We start from the raw sequence: 13,961 nt of genomic DNA on the forward strand, positions 1-13,961 counted from the left end.
TGGTCCTCTGAGATGCCACCTACCAGTCATTCATCAGCACTATATGCACAGTTAGACCATGCCACCAAACTCGTTTATTACCAACAGCTTGCAGCAACCAGAAACCTAAGAGGCCTAGCTTGTTTTGTAAGATGGATAACTCAAGTAAAGAACAACTAATAGGACTTCCCTGGCAGTACAGTGGATAAGAATCCATCTGCCAATGCAGGGAACTCAGGTTTGATCCCTGGTCAGTAAAGATTCCACATGCTTTGGAGCAGCTGAGCCCATGTGCCACAACTACGGAGCCTGCACTCTAGAACCTGCGAGCTGCAAGTACTGAAGCCCCTATACCTGGGGCCTGTGCTCCGCAACAAGAGAAGCCAATTCAGTGAGAAGCCCACACATCGGAAGGAAGAGTAGCCCACATTCGCCATAACTAGAGACAGCCCATGCACAGGAACAAAGACCCAATGCAGCCAAACAAAGAAAGAACAATTTATGATCAGAAAACCAATGTTGGGACTTCAGTATAATTTTTAATAAGTGAATAATACCATTAAGGAATTAATGTGTATTAAGCCTCATCAAAGACAGAAAGCATGGAGCAATTGTAGCTATACTTCTTTCACCTCCTGTCAGTGAAGATAGAGGTCTGTGAACCATAGAGAATCTGCCAAAATCTGTATGTCTAAACTTTCAAGTGTGCAAGAGCCTTTAAGTTAAGGAGAATAGGTACTTGTTCTGACAAGTACAGATGTTCTGGCTGTGTTTATTAAACAAGGGTAAACATCTGAATGCAAAGTAAAAAATCATCTAGATGGCTTGTTTGCTTCCAAAATTTAGCTATTTAGAAACATCCAAAAATAGTTAGAAATGCCTGGCAGACTCAAGGTTTTTTCAAGTGGCTTTGGAATGCAACAGATTTGTGGACTTTTACTGGACTTTTAAACCATTTCAGGAAACCATCATGTCTCATTTTTGTTGAAAACCCAGGACTAGAACATTGATTTCTATTCAATAAATGTTAAATGACTGAATGAATAAGAATGCTGAAGGATTCCAAAGATGCCACTATCTATCATAAGAAACTAGGTGAGTTCTCTCAAAATGAAAATACATTCACAAAAGGATGTGTACAAGAGTATGTAGAGCACCTTTATTCACAATAGCCCCAAAATGGAAACACTCAAATATCCATCAACTGGAGAATGGATAAACAAGTTATGATACAGTCATGCAATACTCAGCAATATAAAAGAATAGATTACACATGGCTGAATGGCAAAAACATAATTAAGCTAAAGAACATAGACACAAAAGAGTACATACTATATGATTCCACTTATGTGATATTCAAGAACAGACAACAATGGTGATTAAGGAAGTTGCAGGGGGTGGGTGCTGATAGGTACAGGGTAATTGTGCAGGGGGCTGAACAAATTCTTTGGGGGTGACGGTTCAGGCAGGTTACATAGGTGAATATATTATTGTTGAAATTCACCAAACAAAGCACCCGAAGATCTGTGAATTTTATTGTATGTTAAGGATAAATCTATTTTTAAAATTGTTTTAAAGCAAAGGTGAGATCTGATGAGAGTAACCATCATATCTTCTAGGCTCCAATAATCACTATCCTCAGGCACTCTTTTCATCAAGCTAACTCTACATTCAAGAATCCAAAATGACTTATTACTTGTCCTGTCAAATCCATATCTTTATGCTCATCTCCTCCATACAAAACTTCCTCCATTAACTTCTCCCACTTCCCACCCTACCACTGTTATCTGCTCACTTTCCCATGCAGATAATTTGCTCTTTCCTACCTGAATCTCCTTGTGTCCTTACCTGTCCTGGATCCTACTCAAGTTCTCTCTGCCCTTCAAATCCCATTTTAAATTAAGGAGCCTCCTTCAGAGTGGAATTCTTGGTTAATTCTAGTCAATTTGAGCATCCTATGTTCCCTCAGCTATTATGTTCATTTATCGGATAATATGATGTATCCCGTGTATACCCCAATTTTAATAAAATGCGCAGAGACTGTGGCTAGAGACCCCTTTGTATTTCTCTGCAGGACCCACTTCAGAACCAGCATCAACGGGCCAGCTTATATGGTATCCAGACAAGGGCAAATAGCTGTTTAACCAAGGACCAATGAGAATCATATAGAAGGGAGCTCTGAGGCCCTTCAGAGGCCTAGGTGGGCTGTTGGCTTTTCCTCTTTCAAGCAAACAGTTCAACAAGGAAGGATCTGGTCCCCACTGAGACAGCAAGTGGCTGAGAGCAAGGTTGTATTCTTCTTCTGCTCAGTCTTCCCTCTTCTTTAACCAGTAAGGAAAAGACCAGCACTGCTCTGAGCGGGGCAGAGCCAGTTTCCAGGGCTCAGATTTCCATAGTGCTAGAAGGACCCGATCCGGAAGGAAGAAAAGGGTGGCGGGAGCATTTAAGGCCAAGCAAGCAGTCAAGCCTCTTCCCTTAGATACCCAACACGTATGCAGGAAAGCGAATTACAAACACCGACGCTCACAACCACATATACACGTGCACGCCCAGCCCTACAGAAGCAGACGCGCATGCCCACTAATCCGCGTGCACCTACTTAGTTTTCTCTGTTATAGATGCCTCCCATTCCACCACCGCTAGGCCCAGCCTGGCTTCTCCTATCCCGGCACTGGGGAGGTTTACCAGGCTCGACCCTGCCAGGTCTGAGAAGACTGTTTCTCTGTGCCGGGGGTGGTGGGGTGGGGGCGGGAATGGCCTGTAGGGGAGGTCCTTTCCTCCTGGGCGGAAGCAGCGCGCTCTAGCCAGGCGGACTTAGCTCTTGTCCTGGGAACATCTGGAGGGGGCTGGGAGGGGCGCGCATCCAGAGTGAACGTGGATTGGCTACGCGGGAGGGGGAGGCGGGGTCTGAGCGAGGGGCGGGGTTCACTGGCCCCTTTAAAGCCTTGACATCAAGAGGCGGCCCCAGCACCCCCCCTTTTCTTTGCCCCCCGCCCCAGAGCCGCGGCCATGGACCCGGCGGATCCGGCCTGCCCTGGCCCAGCTCAGCACCTGATTTCGGTGAGTTCTGGGCCCACTTGCAATTTAAACGGCGGCGAGTGAAGGGTCTGTAAGCCCCGGGCCGAGGTTGTGAGGTATGGAGGGTAAGACTCTTGTGGCAGCCTTGGGTCGGAGAGGGCGGCGCAGCTTCCTGCCGGACCTCGCTGCCGTCCCCTCGCGCCCGCTGCACTCACCCCGGGGGGACCAGCCGCGACTCTGCCCACCCCCACCCCACGCCCTCCCGCCCCCCGCGCCATCCTCGCGCACACTCCGTGGCCCCGGAAGGGAAACTTTCCAGAGAGGGGGATGTTCCGGGGGGCCGGTCTCCCTCCCCCTTTAAAAGCACTGACCTTGCCCCAACTGCGCACCCCACCCCACCCGCATCCCACCACCGGGGTGCCGTTTAGCGGTGCCAGGTTGTTGCTGGGGGGAGACTCTCCCCAAAGCGCAGGCGCAGAGAGGAGCCTCGGGCCCCTCTTCTCACTCCTGGCAGTCCCGGTGGCCTGGGGCGATGGGGCGTGGGGGAGGTGGGGATAAGCGGAGAGCTCGGGGTCTCCCGGAACGACCCTTCCGTGGCTTTGAGGGGCTGCGGAAAGGAGAAAGGGATCTGGGCTGGCTGAACACTAAAGAGGCTGAGGAAGGGAGAAGGGCTGGGCAGGGAGTGGAGCCAGGGCAGCGCCTGCAGGAAAGGCTCTCTGGGTCCTGGCTGCGGTGCCAGAAGAATGCAGAGAATTTATCTGTGCCCGACACTCCCCTGGCCTAGACCGACTAGAAGAGCGACTGTCTGAACCCCAGCCCCGGTCTCCTGATCCTGGGCCCAAGGCCCCGCGGTCTCTCCGGCCCTGGCGCTGCCCCAAGGGCATGGAGGACCCTTATCTCCCACAGGCCTGGTTTTCCAGGTGTCTCAGCGCTATCCACTAGCCTGTCCAGCTGCTACTTCTTAAACGCCGGCCTTCCTGAGAAGCCAGGGGTCTTAGGCTGCCGCGTTGTCTGGCTGTAAAGACAGAGCTTCTATTCCCTTCTTACCACTACTCTCCCTCCCCGCCACGGGTCCTCCTCCTTAAGCACAATTGTCCACCAGGGATAGCGGTGGAAACAGATGCCTGGAACACGTGTGGTCCTGGAGGAGGGGTAGCGAAGGGTCAGAGTCTGATGGTTCTGTGGACAGTGTGTGAGCTTTGTTGCTCAGTGATGTCTAACTCTTTGCGACCCCAAGGACTGCAGCCCGCCAGGCTCCTCCGTCTTTGGGGATTCTCCTGGCAAGAATACTGGAATGGGTTGCCATGCTCTCCTCCAGGGGATCTTCCCAACCCAGGGATCAAACCCAGGTCTCCCGGGTTGCACGTGGTGAACAGTACTTTGGGGAAAATGAACCTAACCCAGTTGCCCTGTTGTAGACCCTCTCTTGCAAGACATGCCAGCTGACTGGGAGACTCCTTGTCTTTCAAGAAAAGAGATAACACAATTCACTTCTCATATTGGGTCCCTGTCCTTCTGAGAACAGCCTGGGGTTAGTGGGTTTCTTACCTCAGAGAAACACTTGCATCCCTTTTGGGGGAGATAGTCCTATGTGGTTCAACTTTGTTTTCAGTCTGTGGTCTGTGCATGAGGTGGAATGAGCCCTCCAGCTTCTCTCCAGGTCAGGCCTTTGGAGGATAGTGAGAACCTGAAGGGGCAGATGGCCTGGGCTGCAGGGAAGAAGGCCCTTCTACAACAGGCAGATGGAAACCAAAGTGTGTGAGGATCAAACTGCTTTCATTGTGAACTGGGAGTCAGAAGCTCTGGTCCCTGCTCTTCATAGGTTGCTGTGTGACCTTAACCAAAGTAGTTTGCCTCTCTGGTGTTCCTTTCCCACATGTAAAATTCAGCAGTTGGAGTAGAAAGCTCTACCATTCCTTTCCACATTTTGACATTGTGTGGTTTCACTGATGAGTGAAATTGGAGGGGAGAAAGTTCCTCCAGCAAGGTAGCTAAGTTTGGAGAGGTAAATTGCTTAGGATTAGAACCTTGGGTTGGAGGGGTGCAGACTACCTTATCCTGCCTAAGAATAGCCACTGCCCTGCTCACCCCTGGTGCCTTGGAGTATGAACTCCTGCTGGCTAGGATTTGGCCCACCCATCAAGGCCTCTGGTGAGACATCCTGGCAGGCCAGTCTTTGAGCTGGGCCTTTGGGGAGGGGTTGAGAAAGGAGAAGGCAGCCAAGGGCCAGCAGGGTAAGCAGATTCCCAGGAGACAGTTTGCATCTCAGCTGTTGGGACTTGTTTTAGGATCCGGGCCAGGGACTACAGCACACTCATCCACTGTCTTATGGGAGGAGGGCAAGGAGAGCCCCACTGCTGTTGCCCAGTCTGGCCCCACTCACCTCATCTCTGTACTCACCACCTCCAGCTCCCAGCCACCCTCCCAGACCCTGCCACACCAGCCCAGCAGCAGCAGAGAGAGGCTGCCCCAACCCCACTTTGCCTGGACTCCTCTCCTGAGGGTAGAGGCTTGCTCAGGAGTCAGGCTCTCCAGGTTGGGACTTGCTGTCTAGCTCAAGAGCCAAAGGCCTTCACGTTCTCCTTGTTTGTTTTCAGCCTTTGGTCTCCGGGTGCTGAGGGGGATATCAAAGGAGATGTGGTGGGCAGAGAGGCCGTGGGACCAGTTGCATGTGGAGCACATTCTCCCGCACTGCTTTTCCCTCTGCTCCCTCCCCAAGAGCCCTCTTCCCCTGGGCCTTGCTGTCCACTGGAGTGAAGCTACAGCAGGGGATGTTGAGGTTAGACCCCCAAGGAAGCCTTCCTCACTGCTAGGAGCCCCTGGGATGCAGAATGGAAGCTCCCAGGAAGGTCAGTTTCCCAGAAAGTGGCTAATGGTGGAGTCCCTGTCAGAGTGAAGGATGCGGCTGTTGCTAGGCAGAGGCTGCTGTTTCCTCTTGGGGTGTGGCTCTGAGGCTGGCCAGCCAGAGGCCCCGTTAGAAGCAGGAGGAGAAAGTACTCTTGCCTCACAACCAAAGAGGGGTCCCTGGCCCCCTCAGCCTTGGGTCACCAGAAACACGTCTCTCAGGACAAATGTTGCTTCTGCCCCTGCTTCCCCGGCTCCTCCCCTGATTCACCACTACTACCACTGTCTGCTTTGACAGTCCTCTCCCAAACCTGGCAGGCTCTTCCAGCCCTCAGTCTGGCTGCACTAATGGACTGATTGGATTTTCTATACTTGGGAGTTTAGGGTTTCTGATTGAACATGCAAATTTATGTAAATCAATCTGGGATCTGCCACTGCATCAAAACAACATAGAGTCACGGGCTGGAAGGAATCCTAGAGACAGTCTAGTCCAACGCCCTCATGTTAAAAATGGGGAAACTGAAAAAAAAAAAGAGGGAGGTGCGGTGAAATCTAGAGGGGGAAGTGATTCATAGAGTGGCGAGTGTCAGAAGCAGGGCTCCTGACTCTGATCTGTTGTTTTACATTGTACCATTTGCCTTAAATTTCTTGTACATGAGGGGGCTGGGCCATATTTAAAGCAGAGAGGGCAGTTCTTGAACTTGAGATTGTGGAGACCTAAGCCCTTAGTGGGTCAGAGTTTTATCTCAGGGTCCCCCATGGGCTCTGGTCAGCTCTGTTAACATGCTGAAGAAAAACAACTTCAAATTCTTTAGAGTAGCACCCTTAATATTTTTCCCCAGGCTCTGCCCTGGAGGGTTGGAAGACAAAGTCCTTCATTTGGTTTGACACTTATGGTTCCCCAGAGCTGAGATTGTGTCTGTTCCCAGCATCTCTTATGGTACCAAGCACGTAGTAAGCTGCAATGCCTCCATCTTTTTGTTGTTGTTAAGATTTTTTTTTTGATGTGGACCATTTTTAAAGTCTTTATTGAATTTGTGGCAACATTGCTTTTTCTATTTATGTTCTGGTTTCTTGGCCCATATGGAATCCTAGCTCCCTGACCAGGGATCAAACCCATACCCCCCTACACTGGAAGGCAAAGTCTCAACTACTGGACCCCCAGGGAAGTCCTCAGAGCCTCACCTTTTCCATTTCCATGCACATTCCAATGTCTGCTGCTTCCCTCCATGGCTACAGTGGGAAAAGACCTTTTGTCTTCTATGACTCTCTGCCCACTCTCCTGGAGGTGCAGACCAGCTGAGCCTCCTTGTGGATTTCTGAAGCAGTGACCAACTAAGTAGGCTTTGCTGTAGGAAAGATCTCATTTTTAAGATCAGTGCCAAAGGTGTGTGGGGGCTGCAGAGACGGGCTTGGATCCCAAAGAAGCAGTCTCCCCACTTGAGATGATTTTGATCTGATCTACCCAGTCGGCTGCCAGGTGCCCCCTGCTCCCACTTCATGGACTGGGCCTGCAGTGTGGTGCTGTTTGGAGAGCTGAGCCCTCACTTACCCCACAGTGGCTGTGTACATTGCAGAGATGATGCTTTGGAGAGTAGTGTGTTCTGACTCAAGACCAAAACCCCAGACTCCCAGGCTACCACCAGGCTCTGATGTAGTCTGGGGAGGGGGCTTGGGACATATTTGGGGTCTTCTTCACCTTCATCCCAAACTCAAGTCTGGCTGCCTCTGAAAGAAGCACCCTTGTCTTCAGCACTGTCCCAAAACACAGCAGGTACAGGGCGGGCACCTCTGGTTCTTCACTGGGCAGTGGCCCTCGGCATCCTATATCCTTAGCTTCCTGTGAGAGAAATCTTTCTCCCTGGGCCTCAGTTTCCCAGTCTGTTGCTGACGGATTAATAAGACATCATCTTTGGGGTGTGGCACCTGCTTGATAATTACCATCTTTGCTTCTCTGGGAGTTACACAGATGAAAGAGGCCCAGGGAGGCCAGCTTGTTATTAAGGTGAATTATCATTGCTGTTAGTCCTGATTTCTAAAAATCCAGCAGCTGCTGAGAAGAGCCCAGTAGGCACAGCTCCCTGAAACTTATGCTGGTCCATAAGCTCTGGGAGTTCTCGAAGACTCACTAAGCTTTTTTTTTATAGTATAGGTATTTTGAAAGGAGAAACACCCCATTCTGCTGCTCATGCTGTTGCTTGAAACGCTGAGTACTGCTTGGGGTGTTGGTCTGCAGTTCTCACTTGAATCCAGGGCTTGAAGTTGTCCCTCCCTGCAGACCCTCTGGGTAAGAGAGTGGTGAGGTCTTTCCTAGAGGGGAACGTGAGGGGCCCTGTAACTCCTAGGGTGTGGCGCTGGAGTCCTTGGCAGCTGCACTTCCCAGGGGCTGATTCATTTCATCCCCAGCTGGCTTGATGTGGGGGCTGTAATTGGCCTTTTGTGTGAGGATCTGTTGAGACACCCCCAGAACTTGCCCTCGGAAGCCCGAGGCACTTTCAGGAGCCCTTTACCCCACTTTACCCCCACCTACCCCAAACATTCCCCTTGCCCAAGCTCCTACCTCTGCCCTTGGCCCAACCTTACCCCTTTCCCAGGAGTGAGAACGAACCCAGCTCTTAGCTAGGCGGAAGTGGCCCTAATACTTCTGAATAGTTTGTTGCTACCAAGGCACACCACAGCCGACAGCTGGGAGGGCCTCTCCCCAAACTCAGGGAGACACTGCTGGGAAGAAAGGGGAGAGAAGAAACTAGTGTGCCTTGGCCAGACCCCACACTCCCCTGTGGAGACCTCTTCACCACCCCCCTTGTCCCTGGGGCCTGGTCCGTATATCCTAACATGGTAAGAGAGTAGGTGGCCCCACCTGGGAGGGGCATTAGAAATCACATGGTCAAGTGTTTATTCCTTCTAACAGTTTTTTTAAGTTTATATTCTTCTTTTCACTAGATCTTTTTTTTTTTTACAAAGTCCAAAAGTAAAAATGATACAAAAAGTCATACATTGAGAAATCTCACTCCAACCTCCACCCTCTTCTTCCTCCATGTGGTGGCGTGCGTGCTCAGTTGCGTCCGACTCTTTGTGACCCCATGGACTGTAGCTCACCAGGCTGTCCTTGTAATTCTCCAGGCAAGAATACTGGAGTGGGTTGCCATTTCCTTCTCTAGGAGATTTTCCTGACCCAGGGGTTGAATCTGGGTCTCTTGAGTCTCCTGCATTGGCAGACGGATTCTTTACCACTGTGCCATCTCCCCCCATAGATGATCGCTTCTTAATTTCTTTTTTCTTTTTGGTTGTTTTGGGCTTTTGTTGCTGCGAGGGCTTTTCTCTAGTTGCAGTGCATGGGCTTCTCATTGCAGTGGTTTCCCTTGTTGTGGCTGGTAGGCTCTGGAGCGTGCAGGCTTCAGTAGTTGCAGCACATGGATTCAGTAGTTGTAGCGCACAGGCTTCGTTGCCCCACAGCATGTGGGATATTAGTTTCCTGGGCCAGAAATCGAACTGTGTCCCCTGCCTTGGCAGGCAGATTCTTAACCACTGGACCACCAAGGAAGTCCCATTAATTTCTTACATATCCCCCATCTTTTAATACAAAACCAAATACGAATATTCTTTTTTCCCCCTTTACCCAAAGATAGCATGTAGCATGTACTGTTGTCATCTGTTACCAGTTGGCAATATTTGTGTGTAGAGTGTTTTCTTCTGCCACCATATCGGGTCTCTGGTTTCTGTCCTTTAGCACCCACCTCAGGGTCCCCCAGTCAACCCCAGGCCAGGAGCAGGGTTCATTTACCTTCATATACCAGACTTCATTCAGATGCCAAAACCAGCCTCTCAGGAATGCTCAAGCTCCGGGCAGCTCTTCCTAGGTGCTCAGTGTGATGCCAGACTCTGGGGGTACAGTGGGGATACCACAAGTCCATGTTAATCAAAAATTAAGCAGTTATAGAATTACAGCTGTGATGGAGGCTGCAAAGGAAGGACAAGTATTGTCAGACCAGATAGTCAGAGACCCTCTCCACCTTGGTGTGCGGGTGGAATGTGTGTATATTGGGGGCAGGCACGTGGCATAGCACATAGCTGAGGCAGGGGTCTGGGACCAGTGCTGCAGAAATGGTACCATGTGACCTGGAAAGCTGGGTTTTTCAATTTGACTTCAGTTGTGTCTCCTCTCCCCACTACCCCAATCTGTGGAATGTCCAGAACCCCTTAAGTTTTACTGTGTCCCAGACAAGAGACCCTCTTCCCTTGGCAGATGGTGCCAGAAATGCCTCCTCCCTGCCCTCTCCACCTCATCACCTTCAGTTTCCCCAGCTCTGGGGCTGTGAGATCCTGAAGCTAGAGCCTTCTTTTCCACTTCAGGCTGAGGGGAAGTTGGGGGGTGTTTGCCTCTCACTTCCTCTGTAGACGGCACCTCACTTCCTGTCCCCGGGGCTAGAAGGAAGCTCAAGCTCTTGGCTTTGCTGTCTCTTCCTCTCTACCCCCCTTGCTTTCCTGGGAAGCCCACGGAGCCCATAGGAGGAGGGCAGCATCAAAGCCAAGGGTTTCTCCCTAACGGTCCTGCCAAGCTCCTCACCCACACACACCCCCACCCCACACAAGGGGACCTCTCAGCTGCAGTCCATTTCCAGATGTGATTTCATCCTTCTGTTCTGTGCCCTATGGGAAGAGAGGAGTCACAGAGAGCTCACTCCATTTTACAGGTAAGAAAACTGAGTCAGGGTGGTTCTAGGCTTCACCTAGGGGCATGCAGTATGGCTGAGCCAGATCAGAATCCAGAAAGCCTGGCTCGTATTTATGGGCATGGATGAGTGGGGCCTGTGGGTGAACAGAGCTGCTTCTCCCTGAGCTGAGCTGGCAGCTTAGGAGGTCACCCATGGGCCCTGGGCAGATGGCACCCACTGAGTCGACACTAGAGCTGCCTCGGTGTGGAAGGCACTTGATTGGCTGGAGGGTGTTCCCTTTGAAGAAAGAAGCTAGGATATGGGGCTTGGGGGTGTGAGCGCTAGAGGCCGGGCATGGGGGCTAGCAGAGTATATGCCTATCTCTTCAGGGCCTGCAGTATAGCCTGAGCGCCAACAGGCTGTGTGGCCTTCCAGGCCCTTTTTTCTCGGATCTAAGAGCAGATCACCGAAGTTCCAGTTGTCAGCTCTTCTTTCATCTCCAGGAGCCTCTCTGCCTTGGTTCCTCCTGGGGCACCCAGCATATGCCTCTGGTTACATCCAGGTTGTTGAAAAGATGCTGACTATCCTATTCGGTCAGGGGATAGGAGAGGAGTTAGTAACTAGCGTGGACCAGGGGAGCAGGAAACGCTCACCTTCAAATGCCCTTCAGTCCAGCTGCACTGAGTCACTCTGTTTCCATACACACCCAGAGATTTCTGCCTCCTGCTGCCTGGAATGACCCCCTTCCCTTTTTCTTGTACCTAAACCCTATCTGTCTATAAAGGCTAAGTTCACTAGATGCCTCCAATTCTGAAAAACTGTTCCAGCTCCAACTTAATGTTTCTCTTCTGATTTTTTTTAAAGTTCTCCAAAGACTTCTCTTATGGAACCTCCTTCATAGTACAGCTATCTACCTTCATGGCTTACATCCCCTACTAGTCTGAAAGCTCCAGGAAGTCTGAGAAGAGGTGACCCATCCCTAAATTGCCCCCCAGTACCCAGCATTGTACCTCCTAATCTTCAGAATGAATAGATGAGTCCCTTTTTCAGAGGGCATTGCTGAGACCTGGGCAAAGGTTGAGAGCTTGGAAGGAGGTCACATCAGTGTTTGGGGCAAATTTGAAAATGTCCTCTCTCACTTTGCAGTGTGTTTTGTCATATAGGCCTTTCAAAGGCACTTGGCGGGGGGCAGGGTCACTGGAGATCTTTAAGGAAACATAATGAACCCACTGTATGTTCTCACCTGTCCCTTCTTTCTGGTCTTGAAAGGAGATCACCAAACTCAGGGCCTCGGTGGCAGGAGCAGTGCCCTGGCAGAAAGTGGTGGGGAGAACAGTATCAGTATAAACAGGGTCCCTCCTCAGGGAGCTCCCCTTCTAACAGCATGGAAGTTGCCCCTTCACAGAGGAGTACTGGAGAACAGGATGCATTGCAGTTTGAAATACTGATACTGCAGGAGGCACTTGAAGATGAGAAATCAGTGGGGGCCATGTCAGTCCAGGACAGCTTTTCAGAAGAATATTGCTCTGGGGCCAGCCCAGGTCAGGGCTTCCAGGGCTGCGCTGAGTGCTTTCATCTGTCCCCAGAGTGGTAGGAGGTCATGGGACGATTTGACGTGAAAGGGACACAATCAGATTTACAGTTTTAGAAAGAAGATTGCTCTGCTAGAAAAAGAGATTGTGGTGGGGAAAATGCAAGATAAGCCTGGGACATCTTCTGTACCAGAAAGTAAGCAAATGTTAAAAATAATGTTTTGGGAGCTATGAGGGCTCTTTATTGTGACTGCAAGCTTCTCTAGTTGTGGCACATGAGCTCAGTAGTTATGGTGCACAGGCTTAGTTCCGTACACCATCTTAGTTCCCTGACCAGGGATCGAACCTGCATCCCCTGCATTGGAAGGCAGATTCTTAACCAGTGGACCTCCAGGAAAGTCCCAGTTGTTTGTTTTTTTTTTTAAATGAAAGCATATTGAGAGGACATAAGAGCCAACCTGAAAGAATGGCCAAAGCTGGCATTTAAGCAGTAAAAGAAGTGGTGATGATAATATTAAGATTATAATCCAAAGAATAAAATAATGCCTGTGAGTCCATACTGATACAAATATGTAATTAAGTAAATAAATGGGAGTGAATAGACAGCTTTTCCTTACAGAAAACTTCTAATTAATAAATTACAAGGAATGAGAGAAATCAAAAATTATCTTTAGGGCATAATAGTAATTGCCACAGGCGCAATCCACTGATGAATCCTAAAATTAGTGGGTGAAAGTTTAAGCAGAAATAGGATTTTGCATGGTCACAAAGCATTGTCTCCCCAAATGTTTATTAATTACAAAAGAAAAATAGTCTTGTTATGATGCAGAACCCACTGATGGACGCCACCTAACCAAGTGATCAAGGTTTAACATCATTAGTAATAAGACATCTCAGCATCATGTATACATACCCCCTGATAGCATGTGCTGAGAAGGGCACATCACCTCTGTAATATTCTTTCCTAGAATCCATAACCCCAATCTCATTGGAGAAAACATCAAACCAACTCATATTAAGGAATATTCTCCAAAATTCAGTTACCTTCCAAAGTGTCAAGGTAATAAAAGACAAAGACTGAGGAACTGTCTTGGATCATAGGAGACTAAGGAGTCATGGTGATTAACCACAATGTAGGATCCTGGATTGGGTCTTGGGATAGAATACCAGTGGAAAGGACATCAGTGGAAAAACTCATAAGATCCAAATAAAGTCATTTTGTTTTGTTTTTAAGTCTTATTTATTTCTTTAGGTCTTCCCAGGTGGTGCTAATGGTAAAGAACCTGCCTGCCAGTGTAGGAGACATAATAGACACGAGTTCGATCCCTGGGTCGAGAAGATCCTTTGGAGGAGGGCATGGCAGCCCACTCTAGTTTCTTGCCTGGAGAATCCCTGTGGACAGAGGAGCCTGGTGGGCTACAGTCTATAGGGTCACAAAGAGTCAGACACAGCTGAAGAGACTTAGCATACACATTCATTTTTGGCTATGGTGGGTCTTCATTGCTGCACTCTGGCTTTCTCTAGTTGCTGCGAGCAGGTCTATTCTTCGTTGCTGGCTCTGGCTTCTTACTGCAGTGGCTACTCTTGTTGCAGAGCACGAGATCTAGGGCTCGTGGTCTTCAGCAGTTGTGGTTCACAGACTCTAAAGCACCGGCTCAGTAGTTGTGGCACACAGACTTAGTTCTTCTGAAGCGTGTGGGACCTTCCCAGACCTAGGATCGAACCCGTGTCTTCTGCATTGGCAGGCAGATTCCTTACCACTGAGCCACCAGGGGAACACCCTTTCCTTTTTTTTAAAGTGTGCACATGTGCTCAGTCACCAAGTTGTGTCTGACTTTTTGTGACCCCATGGGCTGTAGCTTGCCAGACTCCTCTGTCCATGGGGTTTTCCAGGCAAGAGGACTAGAGTGGGTTGCCATTCCCTCTTCCAGGG

At 49.8% G+C, this 13,961-nt stretch overlaps 1 protein-coding gene across 2 annotated transcripts in view; it reads left to right on the forward strand.

Annotated features, from left to right (window-relative positions):
- Positions 1-2,958: 2,958 nt before the first annotated feature.
- NCKAP5L (NCK associated protein 5 like) overlaps positions 2,959-13,961 on the forward strand; it is a 31,022-nt gene continuing 20,019 nt past the window's right edge. For both annotated transcript variants that reach the window (XM_081596626.1, XM_081596624.1), the window contains exon 1: positions 2,959-3,039. The gene's annotated coding sequence lies outside the window, so the exon portion shown is untranslated. The remainder of the gene's footprint in view (positions 3,040-13,961) is intronic.

This window comes from Giraffa tippelskirchi, chromosome 4 (genome assembly GCF_054371585.1).
Source record: "Giraffa tippelskirchi isolate mGirTip1 chromosome 4, T2T-mGirTip1v1.2.pri, whole genome shotgun sequence".
In the NCBI taxonomy this organism is placed as follows: Eukaryota; Metazoa; Chordata; class Mammalia; order Artiodactyla; family Giraffidae; genus Giraffa; species Giraffa tippelskirchi.